The 14,136-nt window shown below is 34.8% G+C and overlaps 1 pseudogene; it reads right to left on the minus strand.

Moving 5' to 3' along the window:
* The window catches only part of LOC105532136, a 47,884-nt pseudogene extending 34,321 nt beyond the window's left edge, over window positions 1-13,563 (minus strand).
* Window positions 13,564-14,136: the final 573 nt, after the last annotated feature.

Consider the following 14,136-nt stretch of genomic DNA (forward strand, 5'->3'; position numbering starts at 1 on the left):
GGATACTCTGAATGAGAAAACACATTCTATTAACTGTAATCAGAATAATACTTTTTGTCAGGTGTTACTATTTGTCACTGACCTCATCTTTATAGGCCAGTTCATTGCATGGTCTGAATTTCAACTCCAGTGTCATGCTTGCTATTTGCAAAATGCTGTGCAGAACTTCTCTTCTTGCCTGTGGACAGCAAAGTTAAACTGAAATAAGAAACTTGACAAAGATTTCAAGAAGCAAGATGATGTGAGTATGTGTGTGTGCAAGTGTATGTATGTATTTTGAGATCTAAAGATAACCAGAACCCTTCAAACATAAATCAAGGAGTGAATGATTTGCATGGCAAACCAACATTTAGATTACAGGAAAGAAAGAAAGAAACATGTCAGTATTTTCATTTGTCCCATTCAAATCTGATCTCTTAGGAGCTGTATTAGAGCGCAATTTGTTCAAATATATATGTTTTATGATTTGTTGTATTTGCAAATTCTAGTTAAAATATTTAGTTTGTACCCATGTAGACTGGATTATTTCTGTGAATTTGGGCTCCACTTATATGACTTTTCCTTTTTTGTGGGACAGTTAGCTGATTAGATTTCTAACATACCTTTCATTTTCATTTTCTCTTACCTCTTGGGTTTATCTCCACCTCTTACATTTTAATGTATCAGCAAGTATAATTATTTAAGTTTGAAGTTCAAATAAATGTAAAGTTTAAATGTTTATCATTTTTTCCTTTATAAAGCTTCTTTTTTCAATTTTTTTTTTAATATCCCTGAAAGGTTAAAGGATTTGGGTTAGTGTCACATGACTGGTTATTGATAAATATAGAACTCCAGACCTGGAAGGATGCATGAGGTTCAGCATAAGCTGTAACACTCGTTGTTGAACTACTATATTTGATATATACTGTTTTATTTAGCAAAAACAATAATATGATATTGATTTTATAGCTTTTTCATATGTATTTCTAAAAGATCCACCAAGCAAACACTAAGATCTAATTCTCAAACTACATATATGTTATTTTCAGCTGTGGTTAGAGATCCAAATATGAAAATGGGGCAGTAAGACCCACAGTAGATGTCATAAAGAAATCTAATAGAATTAGCCTTAGCTATTCTGTCTTTTGTAATAACTTGAGATGGCAATTATTTTTGCCTTACATCAAGTTGCTACAATCAAGTATTATTGAATTACAATATATGTTTAAATAAAAATGGTAAATCTTCAAGCTTATTACAAGGGCAGTATATTATAGAATTGAACTAGATGCTAATACATAACAGCATTTGCTTTATATGCCATATGATTTATATTTACATCTCAGAAATGAATTCCACAATCATCTTATATTAATCAAGACTCAAAAAAGTGTCCTAAATCTCCCAATAATTTTCCTCTTTTTGAAAATGGATAGGTATATTGAGAAGATTGTAGGGTTCACAGTCGTTTCTTGCTTTTCACAAAAATCTTGCTTTTCAATAAGCAACGAAAGCTTAAAAGAGGGAAATATAACAAAAATAAAAACAAGCCAGAAAAAAAACAAGGCAAGAAAAAAAGAAAAGCATAGTTGTTTGGCATATCTGGCACCTGATGATCAAGGCAAGTGATCCTAAAAAAGTTTTGAGGAAACAATTGTGCAATATTAGAATTTAAAAATCAAAACAATCTTGAATAAGTACACAATCCATCTTGTAGTCTTTATTTTCCCCTGAAGAAACATGGTGAATGGGATTAGCTTTCTTAAATAAACTAATCCTATTTCAGGGAAATGTCGTTTTCCATGTGAAAACACCTGCACACTTCTAACTTCTGCCTGAAAGTTTTCTCATTGTGTGCTGTGTTTACTTGTTCCTCAGTGGGGTTTGCTGATGCTAATGGACTCACAGCAGTGCATCCTACTTCAGTTATTACAGGTCTAATTCAGTCATTAACATTTCATTAATGGAAGGGCCTCCTAGCTGCCTGTGAGGCTGTGCAGATATTGATGAGCCTCTGCTAAAAGAAACAAGTCTTTAAGGTGGACTGATGCTTTAGACACGGAGTGCCTTAGTGAAGTTTTGCTGGGAGAAGCGTGAATTGTTTTCTTAGTGTTTAGCTAAGTCCCAGGTTAAAACACAATGGAGAATGACAAGAGTTTTGTCCCTTACCTTCAGGGATTCCACAGCATTTAACACATTGAGCACACATTTTATTTTAGAATGAGTGGTTAACTAATAATGTCGTCCAAAACAAAGCACTGTGCATGTGCCCCGTGTAAGAAATCAGAAATCATTTTCCCATAGCAATTTAAACGTTGCTGTTTTTTGTTACAGGAAGTGCAAACTTGAAGAAGTGGCTTAATGAAGATGTCATTTAATGTCTAGTTTCCCAGCATCCACTGTCACCGTAGTAAAACATCCTGAGCTTAATGCCTTCAGTCACTTTTTATACTTTCTCTCCTCTATCGACTCCAATCAGGCTTCAAACCTCAATTGCCAGGGAAACTAGTGATTTCTACGTTGCTAAACCAGATGGTCATTTAAGCTGGCATTGGTTACTTGATCTTTCAACAGCATTTAATACAGAACCAACTCTTATTTCTTTCCGTGGGCTCCATCATCCCACACTCTCTTAACATTTTACCTGCTACTTTTTGCAGCCTTCTTTGCTAGTTTTCTCTCTTCTGCTCAACAATTACAGGTTGACACGCACCTCCTGTTTAATTCCTCAGTGACTCAGTCCAACCCAATGGCTTTAATACCATTTCTGTGCATAAGATTTTAAAATCTAAGCTTTTTGCCCCAACTTCATTTTGCAGTCCTAGGAAAGTTGAGAAGTGGTTTCCATTCTAGCTTCTTCTCTAATTTTCTGTTACATTAAGTCAAAGAACTTCCCTTAACTTCTACTTTCTTTTCTATAAAATAAAGTTGTTGAACTATATGATCTCTAAGGTCTCTTCAAGCTCTAAAATTCTGTGACTAGGAATCTGAGCTTTGTATAAACAGGACAATCAGATCTAAGAGTATGAACTGTATCCCCAGCTCTCCTATTAAACAAATTGTTATCTTCCTGTGCAACTGAGAATTGAAATATATTGTATCATACCAATTTCTAATGCAAGTACTTTGTGAAAATTACTAATTTGATACCACAATTATGCTTGCAATGTAAGATTATTAAGCACAGCCATATTGCTTATAACTGTACATAGAACTTATATTGTTGCAATAAAATGTGTTTAAATTCCATTACATAACCTTATTGTATTCTTTGATAGCATCCACAATTTTAATAGGAAAAAAATAAGCAGGCAATCAAATGATTGTGAGTAACTGTAAATTCTATTCTGATGCTTAAAAGGAGTAACTAGTGAGTTTCCTATAAGCACCTTTAGACCGTGTTTATGGTCAGTATATTCTAAGCATAGCAACAACCATAAATATGATTAGGGTTGGGTCTGGGTCACTTCAAAACACTTTGAATAAGATTATTCATAAAAATATACTCTATGAGAATGTAGATTCTGCTTCATAAATAGGACTTTCATATTTTTGTTTGTTTTGCATGATATTTTAAGACACTTTAAATTTCAGTTTTCTAGGATTATGCTGTTGAGTTATAAGAAAAATATAAAAGCATGAACTTAATTTATTTGATAAAGCTAAATATGAGGAAAGTAAAGACTTTACAAAATTATACAAAGAGGCAATCCAGAGTAAATTGGTTAATGTGTTTCCCACAGAAAATTTTAACAGTGTTAAGGATGTAAATGATGCTCATTTAACACAGGAGAAAATATGTATATAATTTCTAGGCTAAATGGCCAAAGTTTTATTTAAACTTTTTAAAGATTTTTTTAAACTTTTTTAAAAATTTAATAATAACAAAGATATAAATCACAAATTGAAAAATGATGAGCAGAATAAACAGAGCTAAAGAGTGTGATGAAATGTTATAACTCTCTTCTTTGTAGCTGTCCCTCTGACCTCATTTTGATGTTCTCATCCTTTAAAAGCTTTTATTCCTTTAAAATAATAGAATTCCAAATTCCCAGTCTCCAAAGGAATAAATGTACCCCATTTCAAAAATGGGAATACCTCAGTGCCACTCAGCTTTTAGTTTTATGCTGTATATAGATAAACCCATGTAAAAGAAAATTAATTAGAAATTATGTTAAATGTGTTTATAATTAAAATCATAGTCATCTCAGCAAAGAAAAAAATTATAGATTATTTCCTCAATAAAATAATAATAAATAGTCATATGAATCAATGCACAACACAAATCTGTAATATTTGATTTTTTCTGTCGACTCATAATTTTTATTAATTTTTACTTATTTACTTGAAATATAATACCTTCCCACAGTTTTCTTTCCTCTGACAGGATCTTGTAATGAACCTTCAAAGCAGTCAAGAATGCTCTGTCATGCATGTGTTTTGACAAGTATCTAAATCCAGTATGTGTCCAAGGCCTATTTTACTAGTACTATGAAGAGAATATGAAAGTGAATCACAAGGAAATTTCAGTTTCCTAAATCAGTTCAATCTGATGCGATATGGTCAACTCTCTCCTATGATAATTTATTTACAACTCTCTTAATTTTCAATAATTATATGAAGAACCATAATCCATCTCTCAGTTTCTTTTGCTCAAGAGCTGGTAGCTATGTCTCCATCATACATTTAGCTTTTTTGTGTAGATGCCCTAAATTTGTCTAGCTGCCTCAGATTCTCCTATTGGCAATGCCATTCTAAAATTCTAGAGAAGGAAACATTACTGTGCTGTCACTTTGTAAGGCATTTCTTGCTATTTGTAGAACATATTAGAAAAATTGTTGAATACATTTTCTCTTTTACTAACCTTTCTACTACTGATCCTCTACTTTAGAAATGCAGGTTTTTATGATCTACAGAAGCAATTGGTCTTACATTTGATCTCCACATACCTTTTCAGATAAATAGCATCAGTTCCCTGTCATTCATAATATGATTCAGCCAGATTGTACTACTGGCTATGTCTGTCAAGAATGTGACATGTTCTCTCCCTCTGCCTGGTCATGTAATGGCAGTTAACTCTGCAACTCTTCTTGAATACTCGTGTCTAGTTGACAAGCTCTTACTTGTTACCTTTCCCTCTACCACCTTTTCTCTCTGTGATTTCAAAGCATTAGTTATACCCTCTCTTTATATTATGTAAAACATTGCATTAAGATTATTTATTTGTATGTGTACTATGTACTTCCCTGAACAAACTAAAAACACAATTTAAGATGAAGGATGAAGGAAGGACTTTTTTTCCCTTTGATGCCTCTACTGCCAAGAGTATTACTTGGTTTGTATTTGGAGTTTGGATATACAAGTTGCTTGTCATGAGAATTTCCTTATTTATTGATTAGATTGTGGACTTAGTGACTATTTAGTGCTAAAGATGGAATTGTGTCCCCCAGCCCCAACCTGAAAATCTCATGTGTTTAAGACATGATCACCAATGGGATGGCATTGGAGATGGGGGCTAATTAGGTTGAGATGAGGTTCATGAGGGTGGGAACCTGATGTTGGGATTAGTGACCTTTAAGAAGAGACATCAGAGAGGTGACTCTTTTCCTCTCCTTTTGCACACTGTGGGAGGACACAAGGAAAAGGTGGCTATCTGCAAGTCAGGAAGAAGGCTGTCACCAGAGCCCAAATATGCTGCCACCCTGATCTTAAACTTCAACAGTTCAGAAATAAGAGAAAATACCTATCTGTGGTTTAAGGCACCTAGTGTGTAGCACTTTATTACGGCAGTCTACCCCCACATTTTCCTATTAAAATCTAGTATTTCACTAACTAAAGCTGACTGTCAGGAAACATACCAAATTTTGGGTAGCCAATGAAACACTACTGTTTTTTTCAATTGTATAATTGAAACTATTCATATCTTTAATTTCTCTAATTTATTTCCCCCACTTTTATAGATTTTCCTGCTATAAACCTTTACTTGTATATAAAATATAATAGAGATGCCAAGATAGATTCAACCACTAATGGTTTTGGCATCAATATTGTAAGGGGGGGGTGGTTCACAATTGGAGAAATGATTAGTCTAAATTTCTCTCCTGTTACCTATAAGGAAGTCAGTGGGGGTTTACTGGGTGGTCCAGTGTTATTTCCACTTGGAAAGAAAATTATTCTTATCTTCTATGGACAATTAACTTACGCCTGAAAAATGTGAGTTGATTTACCTTCACCATATTCACTTTGTAGCACTGAAGATGTTATTAGTGGTCATAAAATTACTTAATTCTGTCTGTGCAGATTATTTAATTAAATGATCCTTGGAGCCAGAAATGCTGCAGGTTAACTATATGCTGTGTGAGAAAATATTTCTTTTTATTTGGTCTACATTTATTGCCCTTTAAATTCAATAAGGGTCCCTCTGCTCTCATATTTCACACTTGGGTGAGTAGGAGGGAGTGGTCAACCGTCATTTGACTCTGAAGGTCGAACTCAGCTCTTCACATACAACTGGTCTCTTCCCAAAATACAAATCTCATTCATTTTGTATTTTAAAATACAGACTTTCTCTTCTCCCTTATCCCAGTTATTTTTAATATTTTCCTCACATTTCCCTAGCGATATACAGGTTTAAGTAAATGTCTTCCTAAAAACATTGGGAAATAATCATCCAGGAAGAGCGGCAATCCCTGGAGCTATGAAATAGATTCCACACAGGAAGTAGACATGATACCTTGTTAATCACCTCAGCTGTGCCTGGAGTGAGTCAGAGGGAACAGGTGGAGTCATCAGGTGTTAGGATTTCCTGTTTGATTCCCACATGGGTGTTTCTCCAGATTCACTCTGCGTGGCCTGTGAGTTCTGTCCAGTTAAAAATTCTTGCCTAGCATATATTACAATACTTGCCTTACGTTTGTTCTCAAAACTGATTAAACAAACAACAAAAAAATGAAGAGCAGAGGGAAAGAATGTTCATTACATAGCCTTCCTATTTAAGAAATAATTGAACATTTATATTTGACATAGAAGAAGTCATGTTCATAGGATACTAGAGCAGAAATGTGGGCTGTGTTCATTTAAAATTCTGACTAGTCTTTTGAAATTATATTTATTCATTTGTTAGGCTTTTTGAGATCTGAAGAAACAATCCATGAACTTATCTCAATGGATTATACGAAAAGACTAGACTGGAAAAGTGATCACCTGGAAGAAAATTCCAGTGAATAAAAGAAACAACAGCCTGAATCTATCCCTGCAAAAGGCAGTGCTCTACCAGAAGAGTGGTAGTCTTATTTAATATGGCTCAGTAGCTAAAAATCCCATATTATGGAGCTAAGCAGTGTTGGTTGAAAAGTCTAGCCCTACCTAATATATTGGGCAAATCACTTATCGTTTCTGTGTCTCAGTTTACAATTTAAATGTGTTGATTTTACTATTACTTACTGTGTAGGATTGTGAGGATGATAATGTTGATATTAATAATGTTCTTAATATGGCATCTGGCACAAACCAAAACCTATTCCCCCTTGATGTTCCAAATGATGTTGCTTTTAAAGATGAAGAGTATAAATCTTTTGAGATGTTATGTTAGTTATCTATTGCTGCTTAACAAATATCTCACATTTTTATATAAATGTTAAGTGTTTTATATAACAATGACTTGTTTATTCCTACATATGTATTAGTGGGTTGGGGATTCTGCTTATCACTGCTGGGCTTCATTGGGACCTTCTGGACTCCCACATATATCTGTGATTAGCTGTTTTGTAGTATAGGGGCTGGGTGATCTAGGGGGTTGTTGGATTGGATAAGTTGACACTGTGCCACCTGGTCTCTCATCCTCCATATGCTACTTCAGGCTTGATCTGATAGGGCAGGCTTCCAAGGGAGTAAGTAAAAATGTACAATACAAACAATTTTTTTAGGCCTTTGCTTGTGTGAAGGCTGCTAACAACCTTTTGACTAAAGCAAATCACATGTCTATGTGCCGTTGATGCGATAGGCAAATAGACACTAACCCTTTTAATAGGAATAGCAAAGATACAGAGCAAAGTGTATGGATAAAGGAATAGGTAATGTATTCGGGTCATCAAGCCTATCCATTTGCCACAACTATATGCTCAATATCTAGGATTATGTTAAAAAATGCAATTCATTGAACTAGTTCAATACTGTCCTTCAACAACTCTCAGATTTCATTTTACTTCCCAGCCATGAACATGCATTTATAAACTCTGTTAGGTTTGGAATCTTGAGAAGAAAGAGAAGTAGAGAACAAAGGAAAAATGTATGAGGGATTGGTATGAGTTGTAAAACAAAACAGTTTTTAAATCTTGTTCAGAAGTAAAGTGGTGGAATTATCTAGGAAAAAGGAATTTCTGTCATATCACTTTTACACACCACCCTAATAATATATATACCAGAAGCAGTAAACCTCATAAAAACATAACAGTCACTTAATCATTTACCAAGACTGCCTCTTTGCATTATCCCATCTCATTAAAATTTTCAATATTGCTTTTCATAGTACCTTTGTGATTTAAAAATGAGTCTAACTTCTGGTATCTCACATGGTCAGAAGGCCACAATACTGTACTTGGTTTACCAATTACAGTAATAACTGAATAAATGGAAGTATGGATGAATGGTTTTGTGGGATTCTGGAATGGTTATTTAAGTCATTTATATTTGGGTTTATTCCGCTATAATATTTCTGATTTAAAACTCCAGGAGGCTGTGGGATTATTAGGAAGGTTTACATTTAGTTTTGATCTTTTACACGAATTTTTACTCACAGTTTCTTGCTTTATTTTACTTTTATTTTTTAAGTTTTATATTTATTCTATTATTATGGTTTCATTCTCTAATTACACCTTTTCCAGTTGTGCTCAAACTAACATTCTACCCTCCCCTCTCTGTAGAGTGTGTCAGACTTTACCATATTGACTGTGAGGCATCATGTACTTGCACAGAAACAAGGAGGAATCTGTTGGATTCTCTTTGAGCTGCACCTACAAACATATTGAGCAAGGTCGTTTAGCAGCAGGTTTCAATCTTTAACTCTCACATTCAGAAGCAATAACACCACATTTTGAAGATAAAGGGTTTAATTTCCAAAGACTTTCATGATTCCCAGTCTTCTTGGCTACAGATTTACATGAAACTCCCTTCTTATGACTTAGAACATAACTTTCAGCAAAATCGAAGTGTAGAAGAATAAAACGTTTAAAGATAAAAATAGGCAAAGAAATATGTATGTGAAGGTACATATACCTTCACATATATGGTTTTAGGAGAAGAGAGGAGATGTTAGGATAACATTGAAGTTTATTAAAATCCTCATTTTGAATTAGTGCCAAACTCCTTGGTTGAAATTACAGTCACTGTTGTTACCTATTTTAAGGGAAGAACAATCTGGAAAAAGTGAGGGTTCAGTAACTAAATTGGAATTTTGTCCCCTTGGCTTCCCAGTACTTAAACTTAGAGAAGTAAGAGTCTGTTTTTAAAGCTATTGTTCCAAATAAAATCTTTTCTGTCCTCCTAAGAGTGTCTATTTTTACTATACTACTGTTTTTATTGTAATGCACTCACATTTTGTACTCTATAACATAGTATTTTTGCCCATTGAAAAATAAAAGAAAATATTCTCATTCTAGGCTCAGCTAGAATGTGTTTAGAGATTATATCCAAACCTGGCACACACTTAGCACTAACAGTTTCCTTTTTTCATCTGAATTCTCCTGGGAGAAACGTAAATGGCAATGGCTACAGTAGCAGTTGGAGCTAATGTACTGATGGCTACGGGAACCGTTACAACAGGGAGCCCCTCAGCTAGAACATTCTATTCAAAGGCCATTTCTGGAGAAAAATGGGCATTTCAGGGAAGACAATTATTAGACAGAAACTGGATTAGAGCCACTGTAAAAACAAAGAAGAAAATATGCTAGTTAAATGATGTTGTGTCTTTCCTTCAGAAAACTTGATACAGCTATATTAATTTGTGTGCCTGTATTTGTGTATGCATGTACATTTACAAAGAGCACACATAGATATATGTTGAAAACGAATGCATTTCTATACATAGATAGTCCCTGTAAGTCTTTTTCCTCATCTATTAAAAAAAAGGAAATTTAAAGTATCTATCCAAAGTAATTGTGTAGATTAAATGCATTAATACTTGAATCTGATAAACTAACTCTAGAAGAGTACCTATCAGTGTCTGACATATAGTAAATGCTCAATAAATATTCGTTGTTATATTTTTATTGTTAATATCATTATATTTAAATATGTTTGGAATTAACAAAATTAACATCTGATTTATGATTTTATAATTAATTCAAATTTGCAATCTCTTGAGGACTACTTTCACTTTATTTAAAACAGGATTTGGTAAAGTAAAACATACTGGAAAATAGGTCCACATCTTGAAAAATGTATAAACGAAGTTTTATTTCTACTGCGTAGCAATAATAGTAATAATATCTAGATCATTATGCTGTTTTTGTTATGTTTTTTTTAATTCATAATTGTATTTAAGAGACACAGGAAAAAAATCTTTTGACTCATTTTGAATGCTTTCACACCTGATACTATAAAGCCATAATAATTCTCATAAGTTCATCCAGAAGTTATAAAATTGACAACTTTATGACTGTTGCATTCATCCATTTTATTTTATTTTATTTTATTTTATTTTTATTTTTTTATTTTTAGACGGAATCTCGCTGTCTCGCTGTTTTGCCCAGGCTGGAGTGCAGTGGCTGGATCTCAGCTCACTGCAAGCTCCACATCCCGGGTTCACGCCATTCTCCTGCCTCAGCCTCCCGAGTAGCTGGGACTACCGGAGCCCACCACCACAACCGGCTAATTTTGTTTTTGTATTTTTAGTAGAGACGGGGTTTCACCGTGATAGCCAGGATGGTCTCGATTTCCTGACCTCGTAATCCACCCGCCTCGGCCTCCCAAAGTGCTGGGATTACAGGCGTGAGCCATCACGCCCGGCCGCATTCATCCATTTTAAAAGCATTTCAATAATAACTCAATAAAGAATACCAAAAGTTTTGACAGATGTCAGTTGAATACTAGTGACATTAACAGTAAAAGAGAAGAGAGCTCACTAATTACTGGGAATGAGAAGAGAGCTAAGGGGACTGTTATGCAGAAGAAATCAAACAGGAAATAATTGTGATTTATCATTTCATAGACTCGTAATAAAAAGGGAGCTGATCAGAAAGTAGGCTAGAAGAATTTTGTGGCAGATCTTTAAAAGATCAACATTTCCTCAAAGTAAACATCTTCTAGAGATCTGTATGAAAGATAATGCCATAAAAAAAAAAAAGACTAACCTTCAAATTGTACAGTAACTTTTTATTTACTCAAACAACAAATTTGTAATAATCAGGTAATAATTTAATAAAGTAAAATAAAACAAACTTGTATTTACCTGAAAATCTTTCCCTTGAAATGTATGCCTATAAGTAGCCATGCATTTGTTAGTCTGAATTTCCAAAATATCTTTAATTTACCTGAACATTCTCCCAGAGGTTGACAAAGTTTAAATTTTTCTATCATACACAAACATAGTATTATCATACTCAAAATAATAGATGAGTTTAAAAAAAAAAAAAAACTGTGGCTATAATATGCGTATGTTCTTCCCTGTACTTAGAGCTCCCTTCAGTGTGTCAAGGTTATCTTGCCCCTTTCCCTTACCACAACATTGTAGAAAATATTTCTTTATGAGAGAAAAGGCTCATCTCTTACATATGAGTAGAAAATAAACAAAAATATTATTTCATTTTCTGCTGGATTTACTTGGAAGTATGTTCCAGCCACTATGGCTGCTTAGTAAATTATCCTAAAACATGTGGTCTAAGACAACCACTTATACTCTCGGTCAGAAATTATACAGAGCAGAGCACGAATGGCTGTTTTTCTCTACTGCATGATGATGTCTGAAGCCTTAGCAGGAAAACTGGGAGACTCAGTGCTGAAAGAATCATCTGGAGGTTCACTCCCTCAGTCACATTGCTGATGGGCGGTCCATGCTGGCTGTCAGTTATGGGGCTCATTTCCTCCCTGTACGGGAGTCTCCCGGTATGTGCGAAGTTGAGTTCCAAGGATGAGGATCCTGAAGAGAGTAAGAAAGGGAAAAGCCAGATTGCCCTTGAGGACCAGTCCTTGGAAGTCACGTGGCATCACTTGCGCAGCATTCTGTTGTTGTGTCAACCGCAAAGCCCTGACCATTTTCAAAGGGAGAGGAAATAGACTCGACTTTTTGAAGAGGAGTGGCAAGGTACTAGAAAAGTATGTTGGACTGAAAATATTGCTGTGGCTACTTTTGAGAAATACTGTCTGCCACTGAGAACTTAGGTATTTAGGAAGAATGTGACAGTGGGTAATTCTTTACATGCAATGTCAGATTCTTACTGTTTGTGAAGCTAGGGCCCAAACAAGCCCCATCTTCTGATATAGATATAACTCAACAAACACTAAGTACCTTTCAAGAACAAGACATTATGCTGCATAATTTAGGAAATACAAATAACTTATTATTTAAGAATGCAAAAAGCACATATGTGAATAGGTACAATACAAAATGTTGAATTTTGGTGAGGTTGGGAGACAGAAAGATTACTGCCAGGGAATCTGGAAGTTTTACCTTGATATGAATCTTGACATGTAAGTAGGATTGATCGAGTAGAGAGAAGAAAGAACATTTCTGCTAAAGAAAAGAGCTGGAGGAATGGTTGCACGGTGAGGTAAAAAGGTATATTGAGATGATTCATTGGTCTAATATTAGAAGTGGAGAGGAAATGGTTACAAGGTGGCATGGTAAGGGGAGTCAAAAAAACAACTAGAATATTTGGATTGGATCATGGAGGCTGTCACTGTCTAGAGGCAATGGAGCAATTTAAAATTAGTTTTGAGCAGGAAAATTATAATCAGAATTATACTTTAGGAAGGATCCTCTTCTAGAACTACAAAGCTAGGGAAGATAAAGGAAGTGACAGGGAGGCAATAGGGAAAATATCTTCAAACATAAGACAGGGAGCAGTAAGAGCCTAGGTTAGAATAGATCCAGAGGTTACCAAAGAACATTTTGACATAAGGGCTTTCCTAAGGTAGAAATGACTGGACAGAATGTATAATAGGCAAATGATTGTGTATTAAATATAGTGAAGAGACAACACCCTATTTTAAAACCAGGAACACCTGGAGGCTGATGAAGGCAATAATAGAACAGAAAACATGAATGGATATGGAGGTGGTTTTTAGGTATGTGGCGGTTATAAGGAGTTTACAGTATCGGTGCATAGTTTCCAGAAGATAGGCGGAAATCTAGAGCTTAGAAAAGCCTGAACTATAGGTGAAATAATATTAAGCAATCAATCATGAACTAAACTACCTGATAAAAGAGAAAGGAGACAGAGAAAGTGTTCACAGCTGAATCTTACCGGACTCATTGAGTGGTACGAAGGAAGAGAAAGAGAAGTCAGTAAATAGGCAGCCAAGAGGGGATCCAGGAACAACACAGACAAAAAGAAAGAAGAGCACCTTTTCAACATTGAAGGAATCCATGATGTCAAGTGTCAGAGATTACTGTCTGCAAGAATGGAGAAGGGCTGAAAAGATTTTATGCAACACTTCAACAGCAGTGGTCCTTTCCCAGGAATGATTTTGCATCTCCCCCTGGGATATTTGGAAATCTCTGGAGACATTTTTAATTTTTATGACTGGTGGTACCACTGACAGTAAGTGAATAGAGGTAAGCATCCACAAAGTACAGGATACATCCACAACAAAACATCATCTGCCCCAAGATTTTAATAGTGCCGTGGTAGAGAAATTCTGCTCCAGCTCCTAATGAGCACAGTTGACTGTAAAAGTAAGATTTCCATCTTTTTTCAAATTCTGTATCACTTTTCAAAATTAGAAAGGGCGGGTCCTCAGAATGCCACAATTTTTATGGTACCTCATAATTTCAAAAATGGGCCCAAGACTCATTTTTCCTTTTAAGGCTAAGTAATAGCAACAGATCCTATATGTTTCCAACAGTAAATGTCAGGTCTACTTAAGAATCATGAACTGGCTCTATTTACCTTGTCTAATTCAATATGGATTTTTCAATGTGCAGCTTGAAAGCTGGCCTAC

Source organism: Mandrillus leucophaeus, unplaced genomic scaffold, assembly GCF_000951045.1.
Source record: "Mandrillus leucophaeus isolate KB7577 unplaced genomic scaffold, Mleu.le_1.0 Scaffold934, whole genome shotgun sequence".
NCBI lineage: Eukaryota > Metazoa > Chordata > Mammalia > Primates > Cercopithecidae > Mandrillus > Mandrillus leucophaeus.